General features: G+C 43.7%; 1 long non-coding RNA gene across 3 annotated transcripts in view; it reads left to right on the forward strand.

Annotated features, from left to right (window-relative positions):
- LOC307181290 overlaps window positions 1-15,918 on the forward strand; it is a 500,419-nt gene that overhangs the window by 79,999 nt on the left and 404,502 nt on the right. The gene's annotated exons all lie outside the window — the stretch shown is intronic.

Here is a 15,918-nt window from a genome sequence, read left to right on the forward strand (position 1 = left end):
TCAAATGGTTGATCATACTGTAGGTTCCACATGCATGTTTTAGCTGAAGGAAGAATACCTTAAACCTGGGTAGTTGAAACCCGTGGAATGGGTACCATGCAATATGACTTCAAAGGGTGTTCATTTGCTCACCAAACCTCTCCAATCCTATCACTGCTGCGTTTATGCCCCTGTACACTTGCTTGATTCTCTTTCGGAGACATAGCAATCCATAGGTTTTAAGATACTTACTAGTCAGGTACATTCTTAGGCGTTTAATATGCGGTGTTGAGTCCATTTCGTTGAGCAAGGAGTAGCTCTTGTCTATTCCATATTTGGCTTAAGGAATTTTATCTGTGCTCATTTCAATCTCTGGTTTTATGCAGCACCACAACTCACCTTTACCCTTAAGCAAGCATAAGTTTGTTTTCTAAATTTGAGACCCTGTTCTGTTCTGTAATTCAGTTCCTGTGTAGCCAAGTTTCCATTCCGTGTATTACTGATATCTTATGATGTTTCTTTTTCTGTGTGACTTATTTCAGTTAGAATCATCATACCTGAATCCACTCATTGTGCTGCTAAGGGTCTGATGACACAGATTTCATTGCTGAGTGATATTGCTTTGTAAGTAAATACCACAACTTCTTTATCCATTTTTCACTTTCTGCGATGTTGAGCTTGTACTGTAAACGAGGTTCTTGTAAACAGAGCCATTCCAAACTTTGGGGTGGCTGTGTCTTTTTGATTTTAATTTCCCTAAGCTATAGGACCATAAGTGGAAGTGCCCTAGGCTCTGTTGCTTTGTTTTTTAGATGTTTCAGGAAACACCATACACTTCTCCCGAGTGGTTGTTGGCAATTTACATCCCGCCCATCAGCATAACAAGGCTCCCAGTTCTCCATGGCCTGTCCTGCCTTTCTGGATTTTACACTTTTTTCAGATGGCCCTTTTGACCGGGGGGAAGTGAGACTTCATTGTAGTGCAGATTTCTTTGCAAGCTTGCTTGGTTGGCCAAAAAGGGCGTATGCGTTTTTTCCTGAATATATTCAGGAAAAAACGCATACGCCCTTTTTGGCCAAGTGCATCATTGTGGACGTTCTGCCTCTTTTCCTATGCTTTCAATGCAATTCCAGTCTACCTCCTGAAATCGGTTTCCTGCAATTCTGCCCCGCTTTCAAGTCCTCTTGGCAGCCTTACTTCAGTCTATTTTTGGACGATAGCTGTCATTTATAACTCTGCAGGTTTGTGAATTACAGTGCCCCTGAGCTCCTTTCTTCAACTCGCTTTCTTTTGAGCTCGCCGCAACACCGCAGGATGGCTTCAGGCCCTAAATTGGTTCCGGTACGGCACGCTGAGCCTTTGGTTATTTCCTCTTCCTGGTGGGAAATGAGAGTTAAATTTGCCCGTCCAGACACCTCCAGCTAGCCTCTCATTGGTTCTCGCTATTCCTGTTCAACTTCCGCAGAAATTGCAAACTGGACCAAACAGGAGGTTAAAGGGACTGACTCTCCAAGTCGGGAGAGTGTTAGTAATGCGTCCGGAATGTTGCACCCGAGTACCAGGGTAAGAAAACTGAGACATATTTGAACACGTCTCCCGATCACATGGTTGATCATACTCTAGGTTCCACATGCATGTTTTAGCTGAAGGAAGAATACCTTAAACCTGGGTAGTTGAAACCCGTGGAATGGGTACCATGCAATATGACTTCAAAGGGTCTTCATTTGCTCACCGAACCTCTCCAATCCTATCACTGCTGCGTTTATGGCCCTGTACACATGCTTGATTCTCTTTCGGAGACATAGCAATCCATAGGTTTTAAGATACTTCCTACTCAGGTACATTCTTAGGTGTTTAATATGCGGTGTTGAGTCCATTTCGTTGAGCAAGGAGTAGCTCTTGTCTATTCCATATTTGGCGTAAGGAACTTTATCTGTGCTCATTTCAATCTCTGGTTTTATGCAGCACCCCAACTCACCTTTACCCTTAAGCAAGCATAAGTTGGTTTTCTAAATTTGAGACCCTGTTCTGTTCTGTAATTCAGTTCCTGTGTAGCCAAGTTTACATTCCGTGTATTACTGATATCTTATGATGTTTCTTTTTCTGTGTGACTTATTTCAGTTAGAATCATCATACCTGAATCCACTCATTGTGCTGCTAAGGGCCTGATGACATAGATTTCATTGCTGAGTGATATTGCTTTGTAACTAAATACCACAACTTCTTTATCCATTGTTCACTTTCTGCGATGTTGAACTTGTACTGTAAACGAGGTTCTTGTAAACAGAGCCGTTCCAAACTTTGGGGTGGCTGTGTCTTTTTGATTTTAATTTCCCTAAGCTATAGGACCATAAATGGAAGTGCCCTAGGTTCTGTTGCTTTGTTTTTTAGATGTTTCAGGAAACACCATACACTTCTCCTGAGTGTCTGTTGGCAATTTACATCCCGCCCATCAGCATAACAAGGCTCCCAGTTCTCCATGGCCTGTCCTGCCTTTCTGGATTTTACACTTTTTTCAGATGGCCCTTTTGACCAGGGGGAAGTGAGACTTCATTGTAGTGCAGATTTCCTTCGCAAGCTTGCTTGGTTGGCCAAAAAGGGCGTATGCGTTTTTTCCTGAATATATTCAGGAAAAAACGCATACGCCCTTTTTGGCCAAGTGCATCATTGTGGACGTTCTGCCTCTTTTCCTATGCTTTCAATGCAATTCCAGTCTACCTCCTGAAATCGGTTTCCTGCAATTCTGCCCCGCTTTCAAGTCCTCTTGGCAGCCTTACTTCAGTCTATTTTTGGACGATAGCTGTCATTTATAACTCTGCAGGTTTGTGAATTACAGTGCCCCTGAGCTCCTTTCTTCAACTCGCTTTCTTGTGACCTGGCCGCAACACCGCAGGATGGCTTCAGGCCCTAATCTGGTTCTGGCATAGCACGCTGAGCCTTTGGTTAATTCCTCTTCCTGGTAGGAAATGAGAGTTAAATTTGCCCGTCCAGACACCTCCAGCTAGTCTCCATTGGTTCTCGCTATTCCTGTTCATCTTCCGCAGAAATTGCAAACTGGGCCAAACAGGAGGTTAAAGTCGCTGATTCTCCAAGTGGGGAGAGTGTTAGTAAAGCGTCTGGAATGTTGCACCCGAGTACCAGGGGAGGAAAACTGAGACATATTTGAACACGTCTCCCGTTCACATGGTTGATCATACTTGGGTTCCACATGCATGTTTTAGCTGAAGGAAGAATACCTAAAACATGGGTAGTTGAAACCCGTGGAATGGGTACCATGCAATATGACTTCAAAGGGTCTTCATTTGCTCACCGAACCTCTCCAATCCTATCACTGCTGCGTTTATGGCCCTGTACACATGCTTGATTCTCTTTCGGAGACATAGCAATCCATAGGTTTTAAGATACTTCCTAGTCAGGTACATTCTTAGGTGTTTAATATGCGGTGTTGAGTCCATTTCGTTGAGCAAGGAGTAGCTCTTGTCTATTCCATATTTGGCGTAAGGAACTTTATCTGTGCTCATTTCAATCTCTGGTTTTATGCAGCACCCCAACTCACCTTTACCCTTAAGCAAGCATAAGTTGGTTTTCTAAATTTGAGACCCTGTTCTGTTCTGTAATTCAGTTCCTGTGTAGCCAAGTTTACATTCCGTGTATTACTGATATCTTATGATGTTTCTTTTTCTGTGTGACTTATTTCAGTTAGAATCATCATACCTGAATCCACTCATTGTGCTGCTAAGGGCCTGATGACATAGATTTCATTGCTGAGTGATATTGCTTTGTAACTAAATACCACAACTTCTTTATCCATTGTTCACTTTCTGCGATGTTGAACTTGTACTGTAAACGAGGTTCTTGTAAACAGAGCCGTTCCAAACTTTGGGGTGGCTGTGTCTTTTTGATTTTAATTTCCCTAAGCTATAGGACCATAAGTGGAAGTGCCCTAGGTTCTGTTGCTTTGTTTTTTAGATGTTTCAGGAAACACCATACACTTCTCCTGAGTGTCTGTTGGCAATTTACATCCCGCCCATCAGCATAACAAGGCTCCCAGTTCTCCATGGCCTGTCCTGCCTTTCTGGATTTTACACTTTTTTCAGATGGCCCTTTTGACCAGGGGGAAGTGAGACTTCATTGTAGTGCAGATTTCCTTCGCAAGCTTGCTTGGTTGGCCAAAAAGGGCGTATGCGTTTTTTCCTGAATATATTCAGGAAAAAACGCATACGCCCTTTTTGGCCAAGTGCATCATTGTGGACGTTCTGCCTCTTTTCCTATGCTTTCAATGCAATTCCAGTCTACCTCCTGAAATCGGTTTCCTGCATTTCTGCCCCGCTTTCAAGTCCTCTTGGCAGCCTTACTTCAGTCTATTTTTGGACGATAGCTGTCATTTATAACTCTGCAGGTTTGTGAATTACAGTGCCCCTGAGCTCCTTTCTTCAACTCGCTTTCTTGTGACCTGGCCGCAACACCGCAGGATGTCTTCAGGCCCTAATCTGGTTCTGGCACGGCACACTGAGCCTTTGGTTAATTCCTCTTCCTGGTGGGAAATGAGAGTTAAATTTGCCCGTCCAGACACCTCCAGCTAGTCTTTCATTGGTTCTCGTTATTCCTGTTCATCTTCCACAGAAATTGCAAACTGGGCCAAACAGGAAGTTAAAGGAACTGACTCTCCAAGTGGGGAGAGTGTTAGTAAAGCGTCTGGAATGTTGCACCCGAGTACCAGGGTACGAAAACTGAGACATATTTGAACACGTCTCCCGATCACATGGTTGATCATACTCTAGGTTCCACATGCATGTTTTAGATGAAGGAAGAATACCTTAAACCTGGGTAGTTGAAACCCGTGGAATGGGTACCATGCAATATGACTTCAAAGGGTCTTCAGTTGCTCACGAACCTCTCCAATCCTATCACTGCTGCGTTTATGCCCCTGTACACATGCTTGATTCTCTTTCGGAGACATAGCAATCCATAGGTTTTAAGATACTTACTAGTCAGGTGCATTCTTAGGCGTTTAATATGGGGTTTTGTGTCCATTTCGTTGAGCAAGGAGTAGCTCTTGTGTATTCCATATTTGGCTTAAGGAACATTATCTGTGCTCATTTCAATCTCTGGTTTTATGCAGCACCCCAACTCACCTTTCACCTTAAGCAAGCATAAGTTGGTTTTCTAAATTTGAGACCCTGTTCTGTTTTGGAATGCAGTTCCTGTGTAGCCAAGTTTACATTCCGTGTATTACTGATATCTTATGATATTTCTTTTTCTGTGTGACTTATTTCAGTTAGAATCATCATACCTGAATCCACTCATTATGCTGCTACGGGCCTGATGACATAGATTTCATTGCTGAGTGATACTGCATTGTACGTAAGTACCACAACTTCTTTATCCATTTTTCACTTTCTGTGATATTGAACTTGTACGGTAAACGAGGTTCTTGTAAACGGAGGCGTCCCAAATTTTGGGGTGGCTGTGTCTTTTTGATTTTAATTTCCCTAAGCTATAGGACCATAAGCGCAAGTGCCCTCGGCTCTGTTGCTTTGTTTTTTAGATGTTTCAGGAAACACCATACACTTCTCCCCAGTGGTTGTTGGCAATTTACATCCCGCCCATCAGCATAACAAGGCTCCCAGTTCTCCATGGCCTGTCCTGCCTTTCTGGAGTTTACGCTTTTTTCAGATGACCCTTTTGACCGGGGAGAAGTGAGACTTCATTGTAGTGCAGATTTCCTTTGCAAGCTTGCTTGGTTGGCCAAAAAGGGCGTATGCGTTTTTTCCTGAATATATTCAGGAAAAAACGCATACGCCCTTTTTGGCCAAGTGCATCATTGTGGACGTTCTGCCTCTTTTCCTATGCCTTCAATGCAGTTCCAGTCTACCTCCTGAAATCGGTTTCCTGCAATTCTGCCCCGCTTTCAAGTCCTCTTGGCAGCCTTACTTCAGTCTATTTTTGGACGATAGCTGTCATTTATAACTCTGCAGGTTTGTGAATTACAGTGCCCCTGAGCTCCTTTCTTCAACTCGCTTTCTTGTGACCTGGCCGCAACACCGCAGGATGTCTACAGGCCCTAATCTGGTTCCTGCACGGCACGCTGAGCCTTTGGTTAATCCCTCTTCCTGGTGGGAAATGAGAGTTAAATTTGCCCATCCAGACACCTCCAGCTAGTCTCTCATTGGTTCTCGCTATTCCTGTTCATCTTCCACAGAAATTGCAAACTGGGCCAAACAGGAGGTTAAAGGGACTGACTCTCCAAGTGGGGAGAGTGTTAGTAAAGCGTCTGGAATGTTGAACCCGAGTACCAGGGTACGAAAACTGAGACATATTTGAACACGTCTCCCGATCACATGGTTGATCATAATCTAGGTTCCACATGCATGTTTTAGCTGAAGGAACAATACCTTAAACCTGGAGAGTTGAGACCCGTGGAATGGGTACCATGCAATATGACTTCAAAGGGTCTTCATTTGCTCACGAACCCCTCCAATCCTATCACTGCTGCATTTATGCCCATGTACACATGCTTGATTCTCTTTCGGAGACATAGCAATCCATAGGTTTTAAGATACTTACTAGTCAGGTACATTCTTAGGCGTTTAATATGCGGTGTTGAGTCCATTTCGTTGAGCAAGGAGTAGCTCTTGTCTATTCCATATTTGGCTTAAGGAACTTTATCTGTGCTCATTTCAATCTCTGGTTTTATGCAGCACCCCAACTCACCTTTCCCCTTAAGCAAGCATAAGTTGGTTTTCTAAATTTGAGACCCTGTTCTGTTCTGTAATTCAGTTCCTGTGTAGCCAAGTTTCCATTCCGTGTATTACTGATATCTTATGATGTTTCTTTTTCTGTGTGACTTATTTCAGTTAGAATCATCATACCTGAATCCACTCATTGTGATGCTAAGGGCCTGATGACACAGATTTCATTGCTGAGTGATATTGCTTTGTAAGTAAATACCACAACTTCTTTATCCATTTTTCACTTTCTTCGATGTTGAACTTGTACTGTAAACGAGGTTCTTGTAAACAGAGCCGTTCCAAACATTGGGGTGGCTGTGTCTTTTTGATTTTAATTTCCCTAAGCTATAGGACCATAAGTGGAAGTGCCCTAGGTTCTGTTGCTTTGTTTTTTAGATGTTTCAGGAAACACCATACACTTCTCCCAAGTGGTTGTTGGCAATTTACATCCCGCCCATCAGCATAACAAGGCTCCCAGTTCTCCATGGCCTGTCCTGCCTTTCTGGATTTTACACTTTTTTCAGATGGCCCTTTTGACCGGGGGGAAGTGAGACTTCATTGTAGTGCAGATTTCCTTTGCAAGCTTGCTTGGTTGGCCAAAATGGGCGTATGCGTTTTTTCCTGAATATATTCAGGAAAAAACGCATACGCCCTTTTTGGCCAAGTGCATCATTGTGGACGTTCTGCCTCTTTTCCTATGCTTTCAATGCAATTCCAGTCTACCTCCTGAAATCGGTTTCCTGCAATTCTGCCCCGCTTTCAAGTCCTCTTGGCAGCCTTACTTCAGTCTATTTTTGGACGATAGCTGTCATTTATAACTCTGCAGGTTTGTGAATTACAGTGCCCCTGAGCTCCTTTCTTCAACTCGCTTTCTTGTGACCTGGCCGCAACACCGCAGGATGGCTTCAGGCCCTAATCTGGTTCCGGCACGGCACGCTGAGCCTTTGGTTAATTCCTCTTCCTGGTGGGAAATGAGAGTTAAATTTGCCCGTCCAGACACCTCCAGCTAGTCTCTCATTGGTTCTCTCTATTCCTGTTCATTTCCGCAGAAATTGCAAACTGGGCCAAACAGGAGGTTAAAGGGACTGACTCTCCAAGTGGGGAGAGTGTTAGTAAAGCATCTGGAATGTTGCACCCGAGTACCAGGGGAGGAAAACTGAGACATATTTGAACACGTCTCCCGTTCACATGGTTGATCATACTCTGGGTTCCACATGCATGTTTTAGCTGAAGGAAGAATACCTTAAACCTGGAGAGTTAAGACCCGTGTAATGGGTACCATGCAATATGACTTAAAAGGGTCTTCATTTGCTCACCGAACCTCTCCAATCCTATCACTGCTGCGTTTATGCCCCTGTACACATGCTTGATTCTCTTTCGGAGACATAGCAATCCATAGGTTTTAAGATACTTACTAGTCAGGTACATTCTTAGGCGTTTAATATGGGGTTTTGAGTCCATTTCGTTGAGCAAGGAGTAGCTCTTGTCTATTCCATATTTGGCTTAAGGAACTTTATCTGTGCTCATTTCAATCTCTGGTTTTATGCAGCACCCCAACTCACCTTTCCCCTTAAGCAAGCATAAGTTGGTTTTCTAAATTTGAGACCCTGTTCTGTTCTGTAATTCAGTTCCTGTGTAGCCAAGTTTCCATTCCGTGTATTACTGATATCTTATGATGTTTCTTTTTCTGTGTGACTTATTTCAGTTAGAATCATCATACCTGAATCCACTCATTGTGATGCTAAGGGCCTGATGACACAGATTTCATTGCTGAGTGATATTGCTTTGTAAGTAAATACCACAACTTCTTTATCCATTTTTCACTTTCTTCGATGTTGAACTTGTACTGTAAACGAGGTTCTTGTAAACAGAGCCGTTCCAAACATTGGGGTGGCTGTGTCTTTTTGATTTTAATTTCCCTAAGCTATAGGACCATAAGTGGAAGTGCCCTAGGTTCTGTTGCTTTGTTTTTTAGATGTTTCAGGAAACACCATACACTTCTCCCAAGTGGTTGTTGGCAATTTACATCCCGCCCATCAGCATAACAAGGCTCCCAGTTCTCCATGGCCTGTCCTGCCTTTCTGGATTTTACACTTTTTTCAGATGGCCCTTTTGACCGGGGGGAAGTGAGACTTCATTGTAGTGCAGATTTCCTTTGCAAGCTTGCTTGGTTGGCCAAAATGGGCGTATGCGTTTTTTCCTGAATATATTCAGGAAAAAACGCATACGCCCTTTTTGGCCAAGTGCATCATTGTGGACGTTCTGCCTCTTTTCCTATGCTTTCAATGCAATTCCAGTCTACCTCCTGAAATCGGTTTCCTGCAATTCTGCCCCGCTTTCAAGTCCTCTTGGCAGCCTTACTTCAGTCTATTTTTGGACGATAGCTGTCATTTATAACTCTGCAGGTTTGTGAATTACAGTGCCCCTGAGCTCCTTTCTTCAACTCGCTTTCTTGTGACCTGGCCGCAACACCGCAGGATGGCTTCAGGCCCTAATCTGGTTCCGGCACGGCACGCTGAGCCTTTGGTTAATCCCTCTTCCTGGTGGGAAATGAGAGTTAAATTTGCCCGTCCAGACACCTCCAGCTAGTCTCTCATTGGTTCTCTCTATTCCTGTTCATTTCCGCAGAAATTGCAAACTGGGCCAAACAGGAGGTTAAAGGGACTGACTCTCCAAGTGGGGAGAGTGTTAGTAAAGCATCTGGAATGTTGCACCCGAGTACCAGGGGAGGAAAACTGAGACATATTTGAACACGTCTCCCGTTCACATGGTTGATCATACTCTGGGTTCCACATGCATGTTTTAGCTGAAGGAAGAATACCTTAAACCTGGAGAGTTAAGACCCGTGTAATGGGTACCATGCAATATGACTTAAAAGGGTCTTCATTTGCTCACCGAACCTCTCCAATCCTATCACTGCTGCGTTTATGCCCCTGTACACATGCTTGATTCTCTTTCGGAGACATAGCAATCCATAGGTTTTAAGATACTTACTAGTCAGGTACATTCTTAGGCGTTTAATATGGGGTTTTGAGTCCATTTCGTTGAGCAAGGAGTAGCTCTTGTCTATTCCATATTTGGCTTAAGGAACTTTATCTGTGCTCATTTCAATCTCTGGTTTTATGCAGCACCCCAACTCACCTTTCCCCTTAAGCAAGCATAAGTTGGTTTTCTAAATTTGTGACCCTGTTCTGTTTTGGAATGCAGTTCCTGTGTAGCCAAGTTTACATTCCGTGTATTAGTGATAACTTATGATGTTTCTTTTTCTGTGTGACTTATTTCAGTTAGAATCATCATACCTGAATCCACTCATTATGCTGCTACGGGCCTGATGACATAGATTTCATTGCTGAGCGATACTGCATTTTACGTAAGTACCACAAGTTCTTTATCCATTTTTCACTTTCTGTGATATTGAACTTGTACGGTAAACGAGGTTCTTGTAAACGGAGGTGTCCCAAACTTTGGGGTGGCTGTGTCTTTTTGATTTTAATTTCCCTAAGCTATAGGACCATAAGTGGAAGTGCCCTAGGCTCTGATGCTTTGTTTTTTAGATGTTTCAGGAAACACCATACACTTCTCCCCAGTGGTTGTTGGCAATTTACATCCCGCCCATCAGCATAACAAGGCTCCCAGTTCTCCATGGCCTGTCCTGCCTTTCTGGAGTTTACGCTTTTTTCAGATGACCCTTTTGACCGGGGAGAAGTGAGACTTCATTGTAGTGCAGATTTCCTTTGCAAGCTTGCTTGGTTGGCCAAAAAGGGCGTATGCGTTTTTTCCTGAATATATTCAGGAAAAAACGCATACGCCCTTTTTGGCCAAGTGCATCATTGTGGACGTTCTGCCTCTTTTCCTATGCCTTCAATGCAATTCCAGTCTACCTCCTGAAATCGGTTTCCTGCAATTCTGCCCCGCTTTCAAGTCCTCTTGGCAGCCTTACTTCAGTCTATTTTTGGACGATAGCTGTCATTTATAACTCTGCAGGTTTGTGAATTACAGTGCCCCTGAGCTCCTTTCTTCAACTCGCTTTCTTGTGACCTGGCCGCAACACCCCAGGATGGCTTCAGGCCCTAATCTGGTTCCGGCCCGGCATGCTGAGCCTTTGGTTAATTCCTCTTCCTGGTGGGAAATGAGAGTTAAATTTGCCCATCCAGACACCTCCAGCTAGTCTCTCATTGGTTCTCGCTATTCCTGTTCATCTTCCACAGAAATTGCAAACTGGGCCAAACAGGAGGTTAAAGGGACTGACTCTCCAAGTGGGGAGAGTGTTAGTAAAGCGTCAGGAATGTTGAACCCGAGTACCAGGGTACGAAAACTGAGACATATTTGAACACGTCTCCCGATCACATGGTTGATCATAATCTAGGTTCCACATGCATGTTTTAGCTGAAGGAACAATACCTTAAACCTGGAGAGTTGAGACCCGTGGAATGGGTACCATGCAATATGACTTCAAAGGGTCTTCATTTGCTCACGAACCCGTCCAATCCTATCACTGCTGCATTTATGCCCATGTACACATGCTTGATTCTCTTTCGGAGACATAGCAATCCATAGGTTTTAAGATACTTACTAGTCAGGTACATTCTTAGGCGTTTAATATGGGGTGTTGAGTCCATTTCGTTGAGCAAGGAGTAGCTCTTGTCTATTCCATATTTGGCTTAAGGAACTTTATCTGTGCTCATTTCAATCTCTGGTTTTATGCAGCACCCCAACTCACCTTTCCCCTTAAGCAAGCATAAGTTGGTTTTCTAAATTTGAGACCCTGTTCTGTTCTGTAATTCAGTTCCTGTGTAGCCAAGTTTACATTCCGTGTATTACTGATATCTTATGATGTTTCTTTTTCTGTGTGACTTATTTCAGTTAGAATCATCATACCTGAATCCACTCATTGTGATGCTAAGGGCCTGATGACACAGATTTCATTGCTGAGTGATATTGCTTTGTAAGTAAATACCACAACTTCTTTATCCATTTTTCACTTTCTGCGATGTTGAACTTGTACTGTAAACGAGTTTCTTGTAAACAGAGCCATTCCAAACTTTGGGGTGGCTGTGTCTTTTTTATTTTAATTTCCCTAAGCTATAGGACCATAAGTGGAAGTGCCCTAGGTTCTGTTGCTTTGTTTATTAGATGTTTCAGGAAACACCATACACTTCTCCCAAGTGGTTGTTGGCAATTTACATTCCGCCCATCAGCATAACAAGGCTCCCAGTTCTCCATGGCCTGTCCTGCCTTTCTGGATTTTACACTTTTTTCAGATTGCCCTTTTGACGGGGGGAAGTGAGACTTCATTGTAGTGCAGATTTCCTTTGCAAGCTTGCTTGGTTTGCCAAAAAGGGCGTATGCGTTTTTTCCTGAATATATTCAGGAAAAAACGCATACGCCCTTTTTGGCCAAGTGCATCATTGTGGACGTTCTGCCTCTTTTCCTATGCTTTCAATGCAATTCCAGTCTACCTCCTGAAATCGGTTTCCTGCAATTCTGCCCCGCTTTCAAGTCCTCTTGGCAGCCTTACTTCAGTCTATTTTTGGACGATAGCTGTCATTTATAACTCTGCAGGTTTGTGAATTACAGTGCCCCTGAGCTCCTTTCTTCAACTCGCTTTCTTGTGACCTGGCCGCAACACCGCAGGATGTCTTCAGGCCCTAATCTGGTTCTGGCACGGCACGCTGAGCCTTTGGTTAATTCCTCTTCCTGGTGGGAAATGAGAGTTATATTTGCCCATCCAGACACCTCCAGCTAGTCTTTCATTGGTTCTCGCTATTCCTGTTCATCTTCCACAGAAATTGCAAACTGGGCCAAACAGGAAGTTAAAGAGACTGACTCTCCAAGTGGGGAGAGTGTTAGTAAAGCGTCTGGAATGTTGCACCCGAGTACCAGGGTACGAAAACTGAGACATATTTGAACACGTCTCCCGATCACATGGTTGATCATACTCTAGGTTCCACATGCATGTTTTAGATGAAGGAAGAATACCTTAAACCTGGGTAGTTGAAACCCGTGGAATGGGTACCATGCAATATGACTTCAAAGGGTCTTCATTTGCTCACCGAACCTCTCCAATCCTATCACTGCTGCGTTTATGCCCCTGTACACATGCTTGATTCTCTTTCGGAGACATAGCAATCCATAGGTTTTAAGATACTTACTAGTCAGGTGCATTCTTAGGCGTTTAATATGGGGTTTTGTGTCCATTTCGTTGAGCAAGGAGTAGCTCTTGTGTATTCCATATTTGGCTTAAGGAACTTTATCTGTGCTCATTTCAATCTCTGGTTTTATGCAGCACCCCAACTCACCTTTCACCTTAAGCAAGCATAAGTTGGTTTTCTAAATTTGAGACCCTGTTCTGTTTTGGAATGCAGTTCATGTGTAGCCAAGTTTACATTCCGTGTATTAGTGATATCTTATGATGTTTCTTTTTCTGTGTGACTTATTTCAGTTAGAATCATCGTACCTGAATCCACTCATTATGCTGCTACGGGCCTGATGACATAGATTTCATTGCTGAGTGATACTGCATTGTACGTAAGTACCACAAGTTCTTTATCCATTTTTCACTTTCTGTGATATTGAACTTGTACGGTAAACGAGGTTCTTGTAAACGGAGGCGTCCCAAACTTTGGGGTGGCTGTGTCTTTTTGATTTTAATTTCCCTAAGCTATAGGACCATAAGCGCAAGTGCCCTCGGCTCTGTTGCTTTGTTTTTTAGATGTTTCAGGAAACACCATACACTTCTCCCGAGTGGTTGTTGGCAATTTACATCCCGCCCATCAGCATAACAAGGCTCCCAGTTCTCCATGGCCTGTCCTGCCTTTCTGGATTTTACACTTTTTTCAGATGGCCCTTTTGACCGGGGGGAAGTGAGACTTCATTGTAGTGCAGATTTCCTTTGCAAGCTTGCTTGGTTGGCCAAAAAGGGCGTATGCGTTTTTTCCTGAATATATTCAGGAAAAAACGCATACGCCCTTTTTGGCCAAGTGCATCATTGTGGACGTTCTGCCTCTTTTCCTATGCTTTCAATGCAATTCCAGTCTACCTCCTGAAATCAGTTTCCTGCAATTCTGCCCCGCTTTCAAGTCCTCTTGGCAGCCTTACTTCAGTCTATTTTTGGACGATAGCTGTCATTTATAACTCTGCAGGTTTGTGAATTACAGTGCCCCTGAGTTCCTTTCTTCAACTCGCTTTCTTGTGAGCTGGCCGCAACACCGCAGGATGGCTTCAGGCCCTAATCTGGTTTCGGCCCGGCATGCTGAGCCTTTGGTTAATTCCTCTTCCTGGTGGGAAATGAGAGTTGAATTTGCCCGTCCAGACACCTCCAGCTAGCCTCTCATTGGTTCTCGCTATTCCTGTTCATCTTCCGCAGAAATTGCAAACTGGGCCAAACAGGAGGTTAAAGGGACTGACTCTCCAAGTCGGGAGAGTGTTAGTAAAGCGTCTGGAATGTTGCACCCGAGTACCAGGGGAGGAAAACTGAGACATATTTGAACACGTCTCCCGTTCACATGGTTGATCATACTCTGGGTTCCACATGCATGTTTTAGCTGAAGGAAGAATACCTTAAACCTGGAGAGTTGAGACCCGTGTAATGGGTACCATGCAATATGACTTCAAAGGGTCTTCATTTGCTCACCGAACCTCTCCAATCCTATCACTGCTGCGTTTATGCCCCTGTACACATGCTTGATTCTCTTTCGGAGACATAGCAATCCATAGGTTTTAAGATACTTACTAGTCAGGTGCATTCTTAGGCGTTTAATATGGGGTTTTGTGTCCATTTCGTTGAGCAAGGAGTAGCTCTTGTGTATTCCATATTTGGCTTAAGGAACTTTATCTGTGCTCATTTCAATCTCTGGTTTTATGCAGCACCCCAACTCACCTTTCACCTTAAGCAAGCATAAGTTGGTTTTCTAAATTTGAGACCCTGTTCTGTTTTGGAATGCAGTTCATGTGTAGCCAAGTTTACATTCCGTGTATTAGTGATATCTTATGATGTTTCTTTTTCTGTGTGACTTATTTCAGTTAGAATCATCGTACCTGAATCCACTCATTATGCTGCTACGGGCCTGATGACATAGATTTCATTGCTGAGTGATACTGCATTGTACGTAAGTACCACAAGTTCTTTATCCATTTTTCACTTTCTGTGATATTGAACTTGTACGGTAAACGAGGTTCTTGTAAACGGAGGCGTCCCAAACTTTGGGGTGGCTGTGTCTTTTTGATTTTAATTTCCCTAAGCTATAGGACCATAAGCGCAAGTGCCCTCGGCTCTGTTGCTTTGTTTTTTAGATGTTTCAGGAAACACCATACACTTCTCCCGAGTGGTTGTTGGCAATTTACATCCCGCCCATCAGCATAACAAGGCTCCCAGTTCTCCATGGCCTGTCCTGCCTTTCTGGATTTTACACTTTTTTCAGATGGCCCTTTTGACCGGGGGGAAGTGAGACTTCATTGTAGTGCAGATTTCCTTTGCAAGCTTGCTTGGTTGGCCAAAAAGGGCGTATGCGTTTTTTCCTGAATATATTCAGGAAAAAACGCATACGCCCTTTTTGGCCAAGTGCATCATTGTGGACGTTCTGCCTCTTTTCCTATGCTTTCAATGCAATTCCAGTCTACCTCCTGAAATCAGTTTCCTGCAATTCTGCCCCGCTTTCAAGTCCTCTTGGCAGCCTTACTTCAGTCTATTTTTGGACGATAGCTGTCATTTATAACTCTGCAGGTTTGTGAATTACAGTGCCCCTGAGTTCCTTTCTTCAACTCGCTTTCTTGTGAGCTGGCCGCAACACCGCAGGATGGCTTCAGGCCCTAATCTGATTTCGGCCCGGCATGCTGAGCCTTTGGTTAATTCCTCTTCCTGGTGGGAAATGAGAGTTGAATTTGCCCGTCCAGACACCTCCAGCTAGCCTCTCATTGGTTCTCGCTATTCCTGTTCATCTTCCGCAGAAATTGCAAACTGGGCCAAACAGGAGGTTAAAGGGACTGACTCTCCAAGTCGAGAGAGTGTTAGTAAAGCGTCTGGAATGTTGCACCCGACTACCAGGGGAGGAAAACTGAGACATATTTGAACACGTCTCCCGTTCACATGGTTGATCATACTCTGGGTTCCACATGCATGTTTTAGCTGAAGGAAGAATACCTTAAACCTGGAGAGTTGAGACCCGTGTAATGGGTACCATGCAATATGACTTCAAAGGGTCTTCATTTG

This window comes from Stenella coeruleoalba (assembly GCF_951394435.1).
Source record: "Stenella coeruleoalba genome assembly, contig: scaffold_134, whole genome shotgun sequence".
NCBI classification, from domain to species: domain Eukaryota; kingdom Metazoa; phylum Chordata; class Mammalia; order Artiodactyla; family Delphinidae; genus Stenella; species Stenella coeruleoalba.